Genomic DNA, 12,145 nt, shown 5'->3' with positions numbered 1-12,145 from the left:
ATAGTTCTAAAATATCTTTTTGTCATTTTAAAAAAATTAATGCTACATCTCAACTCTGTTGATCAGTCAAAAGTAGTCACCCGGCCCCATCTGGAACACGTCCGCATTGAGAATAAAAAAAAACGAGAGTGGTGATTGATGGATCGTGTGCGCCATGACGATTTCTGACCATGCTCTTCGGCATGAATAATAAACCCATAGTGAATTGTGTGCTTCAAAACCCTGTAAATTTCCATTATTACGGAGGAAAAGTCACAAAAATAAAAAACGCAAAAGAACAAAAGGTGGTGAGAGTGAAGCCGTGCATTTCTTTGCAATTCTCCAATTTGCGTGCTGCACCTTCACTAAAAGGATCGATCAACGATGACCTCGAAGTACTTTTCTTCGGTTCTTCAGAATGGAAGCAGACTACCTCTTTGGTGAAATCTGATTGGACAGCTCCATCTTCAAGGCATCAGCCTCAAATGGCTGGTTGTGAAGAATCATTGTTGACTCAATAATAACAATTCCTGATTTTATTAAATATGGGCAATCTTGTTATGATCCTGGAAACAATATTTTTTGTGTATTTATATTTGTCACAATGATGCAGTGTCAATCAGAACAAACTGTCATCTGACAATGAAATATATTGTATTTATCTGCCTGGCCCAATTAGCGTCATTGAGGCACAGGTGAGGAGCTGCTGCTGGCCGTTTAAATTTGTAATGTGGGGTTAGGCGATTGTTCTGCAACAGAGGAATTAGAACCACAAAAGGCTCACCTTTGACCTTTTGGCTCAAAGCTCAGGTGAGTCCAACCATCATAAGGATGCAAGCTCAAGTACAAAGAAGAGGCAAATCTTTACGGGACTCTTTATTCCTTGATTTTTTGATGTATGTATGTATGTATTTATTTCTGACATTTTTATTTCAGGGCATATTTTCATACGGAACTTTGACTTTCCATGTTGGCCGTCAGGGGCGTGGCCAGGAGCTCCTCACCTGCACCTCATTGACACTAATTTGGAAATGCTTTGCGTTTCTTGAATGAATCTTCCTTGCTTCAACTTTTCTGTGCCACTTCAGTCACGTTTTGCTCTTGTTTCAAGTTTTACCTCGTAGGTATCGGCCCGCGTTTCTGGTTTTTGCCTTTAAGTCATGTTTTTTGTGCTTCTCCCTTTTTGGACCGCTGACCTGTGTATGACCTCTGACAGAATTAAACTACCCCTGAAAATCATGTCCCTGGATTTGGGTCCTGTTCCTTGCCGCATGCTCATGACAGTCGACATCGTATGAGGATTAATTCAACTTTTCAGTTCATTGTCTGTTTTTGTAGTGAGGAAAAAAAAGATTCGACCTGGTTATATAAATTTCACATTTCAAATTCACAGTTATTTGTCACGAGCAAGCAACATGGGGGAGGACCCAAATGCAGTACCCCTGGAGTCGTGTTTTCATTATAAAAGTTGTGTTTACGTTGATGTTAGACTTTGGGGAGCAACTTTTACGTGCATCCACGTTGGTGAAAACGATATGTCCATCCATCCATTCATTTTCTTTTGTCGCTTATCCTCACGAGGGTCACGGGGAGTGCTGGAGCCTATCCCAGCTGTCAATGGGCAGGAGGCGTGGTGGACCTGAAGTGGTTGCCACCCAATCGCAGGGCAAATGGAGACAAACAACAGCACTCACAATCACACCTTTGGGGCAATTTAGCCTTCCTCTGGATGTTTATTTCTTTATTAATTTTGTCCGGCTTTTTCTTTGTAAGATTCCATGATGATATATCCTGTGGTGACTCACGGATGACTGATATTATCATGTGGAACATGAGGATTGCGACTCCAAGTGGAGTCTCATCATAATAATAGCTACAACGTACATGCACATTTTGACGAATTCAACATAATTTTTGTATCTAATTTTTCAATGGAATGATCGAATGTACAGACATTCGATCGGTGGAGCTCTGGTGGGTGAATTCTGCGATTGGGCTGGTGCACAACTTGTAAAAACATATTTTACTCTAATCTCTTGCCACACTCCGCCGCAGTGCTGGAATGCAACAGAAGACTAGCTGCTCGTCGTCAGCAGGATTTGAACCTGCGCAGGGAGACCCCAATGGATTTCAAATCCATCGCCTTAACCAATCGGCCACGAAAACACGGCTGCAAGACTTTGTGTATGCATTTTTTTTTTTTTTTCAAACTTGATGGTGGTCTCCATAATTTGCCCCGCGGCATGTTTTTTCCATCGAGGTAAAACAACTTTAAATGAGCAAATTTTAAGTCTGACATTTTTTCGACTTTGGCCTGTCAAACATTGCGGAGAAACTCCTCGGGGTGAAAGCCGGCGCACGTCTCTGGTACCTACTTCAGTCCAAATACCTTGGCAGAGGGACACTCCACATATGGCAGCCACCTCTCAGGCGTGCCGAGAAAAGCCACGCAGACACGGGGAGAACGTGCAAACTCCACAGGGGCGGGCCCGAGATCGAACCCGGGACCTCAGAACTGTGAGGCCAATGTTATACCAGCTGATCCAATGCACCGCTGCGGGCAAAGCACTTTAAAGTTTAATTATGGCAGAGGTCAGAGGTGAGCAGTCCAAAAAGGAAAAAGCACAAAAAAACACGGCGAAGAAAAATCACACATATTTCTTTGATTTATGATGCCATTTTTCATGTCCGTTGATAATTGTTTGCTTTTTTTTTTTTTTTTGTGGGGGTGGTGCATTTGTGTGGCGGGTTTGTTATGTTGCGCATTCAATCTCAATGAATGGCGGGGGAGGGGGGGGGGGTTATCCCTCAAATACTGTGCTTAAATGTTCACATCCTTTGCGTCTCGTGATACGATTTGTTTTACTTCAATCGGTAAGACGATGCTTTGCATTTTTTGTGTGTGTTTTGGGGAGGAAGTTTTAAAGCGTGACCACTTCTTCATTTGAGTGAATGAATGGTCACAGTAGTGGAAGGGAACAATTTGTCAAAGGAAATTAGAACAAGTGAGTCCTTGACTCATTAATTGGATGCTAAATTGCCCCTCGGTGTGATTGTGAGTGCTGTTGTTTGCCTCCATGTGCCCTGCGATTGGCTGGCAACCAGTTCAGGGTGCACCCCGCCTCCTGCCTGTTGACAGCAAAGATAGGCTCCAGCACTTCCCGTGACCCTCATGAGGATAAGCGGCAAAAGAAAATGGATGGATGGAGGAAGGCCGCAAAGATTCGGTGCTTAATTTGGCAACCACTATATCGTTTTCACCAACATGGATGCACGTAAAATTCTAACATGAATGTAAACACAACATTTCTAATTAAATTCCATATGACCTGCAGCATGTTTATTGCAGCATTAAAAAAGTGATGAAAATATGCCCTGAAGTAAAAATGTCATAAATAAATAAATACATACAACAAAAAATAAAGGAAATACAGAGTGCAGGACTGCTCAAGTCCAAATTTAGTTGTGGAGTAGTTTATCATGTCAAAAAAAGACCGCGGTAGTGGGGGTAATACTTTAAAGAGGTCCAGGAAACTTTGCGTTGGGGTTATCAGCTCCTACCGCTCATGGAATTTGTAATCTTTATTTTCAAGATCTACAAGTACTTGGTTCTTGTCTTGTTCAGTCCTGTCCTATATTTTCCTGTCCTTCTTCCACAGGGTGGAGTACGACTACCCCGTACGACACTTGAATTTAATCATTGTCACCGCACTTTACAATGTCATTGTAATCTACATTGTCTTTAACTTTACTGCAACGAGTGTCTTGTCTTTTGTCATCTTCTCGTTCTTTATTATTTCATCATCATGTCACTCTGTCTAACCCTAACCCATTTTGTTTTTCCACCCCCCTTTAAAACATCGCTCTGTATAACTCAAATTTTCAGTAAAGATCCATCAGAAGGCAGACAAGAAAAATATAATTAATAACTCAAACTTTTTTTAACTTTGCAGAGAAACACTGTTCATAAAAGACAAATTGTACAGTAAATTCAAATTTGACTATTGGAAGTTGACCCAAAAATCAAAATAACAGATGAGAAAAATAATAAAACAACATTTTACAGATTTTTTTTTTTACAAAAAAAACATGTAGAAACCAAATAAATACATTTTATAAAATAACAAATCAAATGAATAAGAGCGATGACAAAAATTCCAAAAGAAACTGACTGATGAAAACCATGCAAAAAAATCTGACAAATGTACACAGTAAAGCATGACACGAGCGGATTTTCACTCCTGTCCCGTCCCACTCCCGTAGAATGACTCCCACTCCCACTCAAAATTACTCCCACTCCTGTCCCGCTCCCGTTTGAATAAAACGACACATGTTGAAAAAATGTTGCATTTTTTTTTTGACATTCGGTCGGTGTAAACAAAGTGTTTTGTTGTGTGTCGCCGGCAGCCGCTCCGAGTCGCTTTTCACTTCCGGAGGTGACAGGAAGTCAAACCACTGTTGTAGTTCTTTTGCGTTGCTAGCGCTGTCAAAAGAGTGTTGGCTCTCACTGAAAGATGACTACAAAAATGGACGCATCTGTTCATCTGGTTGATGGCTGAAAATTATCATGTATTCATGTCATTACCGCTCCTGCCCGCTCTCGTTGCTTTTTTTTTTCCCCCCCCGTCTCGTCCCGATCACGGAATTAATAAAAAAAAATGACTCCCATCCCGTGGGATTCCCGCGGGGATCACGTGACCCACGGGAATTCCCGAAAAATGTCATCCTCGAGTTCCGACCCCTTATTGCACCCTCTTGACAGTCGTATTAGGTTTAGCTCAATAAATTAAAATCGTTAAAAAAAATTCCTGGTGGAAATTCACCCAAATATCCAAATAACTGAGCAAAATAATCAAAAAATTACACATTTACAGATTTGGGTGTTTGATGACTTTCAAGTAGCATTTCTGGTCCATATGGGAGCATTTCAGTACATTTTCGCAGCCAAATTGTACTTTTAATTCATATTAATATTTGCTTTAGTCGTAATAAAGTTACAGTCGGGAGTACCAGTCCATTTGTTTTTCAGCATTGCATTAACCCTTTAACAGCTGAGCCTCAATATATCAGCCTGCATTTGTTTGTTTTAAAATTACTAATATAATGACAAAGCTTTAATATTTCTTGCCAAATAGAGGGAAAGATAATTTCCTAATTATTAATCATTTGATCAATTAATTAACAGAGGGACAACCCAAGATGACAAAAATCCATATTCCATTTACTATTTTTTTTTTTTTTTTTTAGAAACGACACATTTATTTAGGATGGGCATTATTTCGACTTCGTTGTGATACAGAAGTCATAAAAATCTAAATCACATTTTCAGCTTCTGTTGTCGAATCCATGAAAATGTTTTTTTTTGTGTGTGTGTAAGAATACGTTTGAATAAATATTGAAGCATTTAAAATGACCAGAAAATAAGTTTTATGTTTTGTAGATTTTTTTTTTTTCTAAGCAAAATCTTTTCTTCAAAATGATGTTCAAATATTTCAACTGAAGATGAAATCTTTTCAAATGGGAGTAGCGTAAGATTTTGGGGCGTATAACAAACAAGCAATAATTATTTTCTTTTTTTTTTTTTCGTTTTTCTTTCAGCGCTTCACTCGCTCAAGTATTTCCATACTGCAACCTCTCAAATTCCAAACATCCCAGACTTCTTCAGTGTCGGTTATGCTGACGACATTTCGATTTTGCACTGCGACAGCAAAATCAGGAAAGCACAAGTCAAGCAGGACTGGATGAACAAAAATCACAGCCGAAGAGCCTCGATACTGGGAGACAGAGACGCAGAAAAGTATTGAGGATGAGCACGTCAACATTTATATTCTCAAAGAGCGCTTCAACCAAACTGGAGGTTTGGTGACGTTCAGGTTTTGATGAGGAAAATCAATTTCTTGTGCTCGTACACGTTCTTCCTCCTAATGAATCAACGCGCATCTTTCCTTATCCCCCGCCGTGGTGTCACTTCAGCTTCGTCCTCTCGGGCGTTCACATGTTCCAGACGATGTTCGGGCTGCGAACGGGACGACGAGACTGACGAGGTTGACGGTTGGGAACACGACAGTTACGACGGACAAGCCTTCATCTCGTTTGATCCGAGGGAAATGAGATGGATCGCAGCTCATCCACAAGCGTTCGTCACCAAACTTAAGTTGGACAGGAATTAATTTCTGAATCTCGACCAGAAGGTCGACTTCACTGAGATTTCTCCTGCTTACTTGAAGTATGTGACCTTTGGAAGGGACTTCCTGATGAGAACAGGTGCGGTCCCTGCTGTTAGCACGCCCCCTGCAGGAACATCACTGCCATTACAAGCTGCACTCTTCCACCTTGGCTCTTTTCCTCACACATTCTTCATCCATCTTTTGTCTCATTTTTTTCATCTTTTCCTCTCCATTTTCCAACCCTCACACGTTCATCTTTTGTTTTTCAGTCTTTCAACAACTCTCACAGTCTCCTTTTTTCTATTCTCACACTTCTCTCCAATTTTGATTCTTCCAATAGTTTCTTCTTTCCATTGTCCATTCCCTCCACACTTTCTTCTCAGACACTCCCTTCAATTTTTTTTCTTTCCATATTTAACTCCTCTCACAATCTTCTTTTTTCCTCACACATTTTTCCCTCTTTTGCCTTTGTCTTTCTTTGATTCGGGATTTCGACTTTGGCGATTGGCCGCTCACAACTTAGTTTGACGGATTCTGGCGTTGCTGGTGTTCATTTCTTTGCTGATTCAACACATTTCTGATCATTTGATTCCAAGTCAAATAGTTTGTGGTGAAAAGAATGAAAGTGACGCCACTACCAGGCCGCGTTCTCATTGGCTCGCGCGGGCCAGTATTTAAAACGCGGCTTCCGGCTCGCTGTCACTCCGAGGTTCGGCGGTGTCGCCGTCACCTTGTGGGCGAGAAGGAGCAAAACATGGCGACGGGGAGCTTGTTGGTCCTGATTGTTGCAGCGGTGCAAATCCGCAGCGTGACGCCCGGTAAGCGCACTTTGTCCACAACTTGATGAGCCCGATCGCGTCCGAAATGATTCTTGTTGACGCTCGGGACGTTGCCGGAAGGAACGTTTGGACTGCTCAGATCAAAGGTCAGCAAAAACGCCACTGGAATAAAGGAGCCAGCATTTAAAAATTCTGTCTTTAAAAAAAAAAAAAAAAAAAAAAAATCAATTCACGGTATTTTCTGGACTATAATTTTACTTTTTTTCATAGTTTGGCCAGGGGAGCGAGTTATTCTCCAGAGCGACGTTCGTGTGAAATTATTAACACATTATAGAGCTCGTGCACGTGACCTTACCATTTTGACGGCGCCATATTGCCGGTACCCGAGACCTGTTGTGCTGTTTGTTGTCACAACAGACGACGTTCAAATATTTCAAACTGAAGACGAAATCTTTTCAAATAAAAGTACTGGAAGATTTTGGGGCATAAAACATACGAGTAATACATCTATTCATTTTATTTGTTTGTCTTTCAGCGCTTCAGTCGCTCAAGGATTTCCATGCTGCTTCCTCTCAAATTCCAAACATGCCAGACTACTTCAGCGTTTGTTATGTTGACGGCGTTCCGATTTCGCACTTCGACAGCAAGACCAGGACAGCAAAAGCCAAGCAGGACCGGATGAAAAACACCACGGCCGAAGATCCTCAATACTGGGAGAGAAACCGCGCAGAAAAGTATTTACAATGAGCAGGTGGAAAAAGTCAACATTGATAAAGCCAAAGACCGCTTCAACCAAACGGGAGGTATGTCGGCGTTCAACTTTCGATGATGAATATCGATTTCTTGTGCTCGAAGGAACCCACGCGCAGCTTTCCTTACCCCTCGGCCGTGGTGTCACTTCAACTTCGTCCCCTCAGGTGTTCACGTCGTCCAGACGATGTTGGGCTGCGAATGGGACGACGAGACTGTCGAGGTCGACGGTTTCTATCACGACAGTTACAATGGAGAAGCCTTCATCTCGTTTGATCTGAAGGAAATGAGATGGATCGCAGCTCATCCACAAGCATTTGTCACCAAACTCAAGTGGGACAGTAATGAATTTCTTAAACTCAACTGGAAGCGCTACCTCACGGAGGATTGTCCTTCTTTCTTGAAGTAGCATGTGACCAATGGGAGGGACTTCCTGATGAGAACAGGTGCGGTCCCTCATGTGAGCACGCCCCCTGCAGGAACATCACTGGCATTACAAGCTGCACTCTTCCTCCTTGGCTCTTTTCCCCATCTTTTCTCTCATTTCCTTCTTATTTCTCTCCATTTTCCCACCCTCACGCGTTCATCTTTTGCTTTTCAGTCTTTGAACAACTCTCGCACATTCTTTCCAATTTTGAATCTTCACATATTTTCTTCTTTTCTTAACCTCACACACTGTTCAATTTCTTTTCTTTCCATATTTTCCTCCTCTCACAATCTCCTACCTATTTTTTCCCTCTTTGCACCTAACTTTTTCTTTCCATCTTTTCTTGTGTCCGTCATTGTTCCTCTCACCCGGTGTCCACGTCTCTCCGGGCCCGCAGAGCTTCCCAAGGTGTCCCTCCTCCAGAAGACGCCGTCCTCTCCGGTCACCTGCCACGCGACGGGTTTCTACCCTCGTGCGGCCGACCTGTTTTGGAGGAAGGATGGCGTGGATCTCCGCCAGGACGTGGAGACGGGAGAGACCCTCCGCAACCACGACGGAACCTTCCAGATGATCTGAAAGCGGAGGTGGCCGACGGAGCCGAGGGCTGCTACGAATGCGTGTTCCGGCTGTCCGGCGTGAAGGACTCCATCGTCACCAAGCTGGAGAGAAAAAACATCCGGAGCAACAGGCGCATCCGAGGTGAGCTGGCCTTCGCCGTCCCACTGGTGGTCCTCATTCTGGTGTCCGCGGTCGTCATCAAGCGTTTCAAAAACCGAGCAGGTGAGGGACGCCGACGTCGGTTCCGTCGGGATTATTTGTGCCCACCGCGGTCGCAAGTGACTTGACTTTTGTGTCTCTTTTGCCTCTTCAGCCAAATACGCTCCAACAAAGTAAGTTAACGACTTCTGTTTCGTTTAAACCGCAGACAACAAACATATTCAAAAAAGAGCCAATTCACAAATGCATCATATGCAGGTATTAAATGTACGATAAAACAAATTCACTGTCGCACACTACTAGCAAGGAAGTCAAAGTACGAGTGAAGAGCGGATTGTCCTTCGTTCTACAGTCTGGCTCATTGACATCTTTCCGTGTTTTTGCACCCGGCAGCCATGGACGCCGCTCCTTCATCTGCTCCCGAGTGAGACGCAGGCGCCGTCACGCGGTGAGTTCGCTGACGTGGACTCCACTTGTGTTCATGGCACTCTTCCCAGGTGGGTTCATGTGCACGATTTGATTCGCTCTCCTTCGTGCAGGTGTCGGAACACAAAAGCGATGCCTCCTTCCAGAACTTTCTGGTCGCGCTTGGATTCAAACGCAGAAAACGGGATTTGGTCTTCATGCAGACAATCTGCACAGTTTTGATATTTCTGTGAATTCTCGCTCAGAGGTTCTTGCTGGCTTTGGTGTCTTGGGTGAGACTCGTTTGAGCCGATTGGTACCGTGTGATCAATTTCAGTGCCATGTGTGGCGAATGTATAAATCACTGGTGTCAAACTCGAGGCCCAGGGGCCAGATTCGGCCCGCCGTGTGATTTTATGTGGCCCGCGAAGCTCAATCTTGCATATTAACTTCTGTGATTTTGGTTCAAATCTGTACCAAAATTTCAAATTGTCATATCATAAATGATCACACTGTGGTATTGGAAGCATTTTTGTGTTCCCAAACAACAATTGTTGAAAAACACAGTCCCCTTGATGTATGATTCCAAAAGGAGTTTCGAAATTCCGTGTGGAAATATGATGTGGCCATCAAAGATTTTCACGTTTTCACATTCATAAATGGCCCGACGAGGGGAAACCAGAACTCCAATGTGGCCCGCGTCAGAGTTGCACCTTGCTGACACACAATTATGCATCTCGTTCCGCCAAACTTGGAACTTTCCCTTTTACTCCATACAATCGATTGTAAATATGTAAGTCCTTGTTAAAAAAAAAAAAATGGTTCACAAATTTACATTCATAAACATTGCTCATAGGACTTGGAGATTCGTCACATGCTTGTGCAATGATGGAGAATTTTCATTGAAATATTACACATCCTTTCATAGTTAGACCGTGAGCTCACAAACCCCCCCAAAATTATGAGTTGCAGTGTAAGGACAAAGAGGTAAAAATGAACAAAGAAGTGTTGATCTCAGTTTTAATTTTGTTGACTGTGAAGTACTTTACCAGATACATGTGATGTCGAAATTTCACGGAACCTTGTTTTGTTTTAAATAAAAAAATGTGTGTGGCAATAAACAAAATTTTGGACCAAAGTTGTGTGTGTGTGTGTGTGTGTGTGTGTGTGTATTTTTTATAAAGAGAGTTTCAAGCCATAATTTATTGAATAAGTCGCTTGTCTGAAACAATGAACACATGTGTTTGCAAACACTTGTCTTGCAGGCAGTTTGCGTCACAACGCCAACCGCAAAGGGCCGCCCCCCCCCCCCCCCCCCCATTCAAAATGCGCTATTCGTTGCGCTAAACCAAGACGTGAAATATGAGGGAGCCTGTCAACCACCCCCTTTCACGTGGCAATTTGGCTCCAACTTCCGGTCAGGGCAAAACATTGCTGCGGGTGCTAGTTCACGTGAAAGTTGACGTCCTTTGACATCCTTACAATTGTACATTGTGAAACAAAACATTTTCAATTTTTCGGTGTCAATATGGTTCATTCCTGTTGCGCCGTTGGCTGTCAAAATCGTGCAGGCGGTCGCAAAGAAGTAACTTTTCACCGGTAAGTGTGATTCAGTGTAACCTTTCTAATGAATTATTATAACTGTGAATGTGGAAAATATATTATTGCAGTGCAGATTAATCTATTTGGAGTAATAGATCTTGGTTTAGGGGGGGGGGGGAATTGGGTTAACCATTGAAATGTTTTCTAAAGACATGAACAGTCGTTATGCTACTTCGATCCAAACACTAACAACAGATCCGGTCTGACACGGATCTCCAATTTCTCCCTTCATATAGAACCCAACTCTTAACCCAGTAAAAAAAAATAAAAATACAACTCAACATCGATATTAATCATGACATGCATGAATGAACAGTGGGGAAGTAGTGGCGTCCATGGCTGCAGGAGTGCAAAAACTGAAAGATGGGAACGATAACAAGCCAGACTATGGAAGAAGGACTTTTGCACCAGGAAGGCGTTCGCTCTTCAATCGGTTTTCACTCGTACTTTGAACTGCGCTTCGGACTTCGACTTCCTTGCCCCTCGTGTGCCACAGTGAATTTCTTTTGACCGTACATTTCATCCCTGCATATTTACAATCATCCTTGGGTCGTACTCCTGTTAATGAATTGATCAAATGATCAATAATCGGGAAATGATCTTTCCTTTTGTTTGTCAAGAAATATGAAAGCCTTGCAATTACATTAGTTTTATTTGTACTTAAATTTCACTATTGTAATAAATGTTGGCTCCTTCATTCCAGCGGCAGCTTTGCCAAGCGATATCAACTCGAGGATTTTCGACCTTTCACTTGGGTGGTCGGAGTGTTGCTTTGGATATCATCACGAGTGTCAACGTTGCAATCCATTTTTCCCTCTGGTGATGGAAATAAAAAAAAAAAAAATGAACATATATAAAATAAAATGTTTTGAAAATTCTTTATATTTTTATTTTTTATTTATATTATCTATTATTATGTATTATTTTGTCATTATTTATATTTTTATTCTTTTTTTTTTCTTTATTTAATTCATGAAATTCTTTATCAGGCAACCTACTATTTTTTTCTACCTTGTGCTATGTCAGGACCCTCAGTCACATCCCGCTGGTCCAGTCAATATTCGTATTCATCATATATTTTTGTAGACGATCGCCAGATCGGTCACTTTAATCCGCTCCCTTTGCACAACTGCCATTGCACTGGTCTAGAACCGATCCGCAAACGGCTCGAGGCACTCTGTACGAGCTGAACACAACGTGGGACGGCATTTATCTCGTACCTGTTCGAAATGAAGATTTTACATCTTGCGTGACTCTTATAAGGAAGAATTCCTAGGCTCAAAAGCAGATGTATCCATTTTTGTTGTTTCTGAAATCAA

The 12,145-nt window shown here is 42.3% G+C and overlaps 1 non-coding gene and 1 pseudogene across 1 annotated transcript; one reads left to right on the top strand and one right to left on the bottom strand.

Moving 5' to 3' along the window:
• Positions 1 to 2,063: 2,063 nt before the first annotated feature.
• Positions 2,064 to 2,150, bottom strand: trnas-uga (transfer RNA serine (anticodon UGA)). The gene has a single exon. It is a non-coding gene; the product is annotated as a tRNA-Ser (tRNA).
• A 4,021-nt stretch (positions 2,151 to 6,171) lies between these two features.
• On the top strand, positions 6,172 to 11,657 carry LOC133494528 (class I histocompatibility antigen, F10 alpha chain-like; annotated as a pseudogene).
• The last annotated feature ends 488 nt before the right edge of the window (positions 11,658 to 12,145 follow it).

This window comes from Syngnathoides biaculeatus, chromosome 21 (assembly GCF_019802595.1).
Source record: "Syngnathoides biaculeatus isolate LvHL_M chromosome 21, ASM1980259v1, whole genome shotgun sequence".
NCBI lineage: Eukaryota > Metazoa > Chordata > Actinopteri > Syngnathiformes > Syngnathidae > Syngnathoides > Syngnathoides biaculeatus.
The sequence above is the reverse complement of the archived record's forward strand: the minus strand, read 5'-3'. Positions and strand labels throughout refer to the sequence as shown.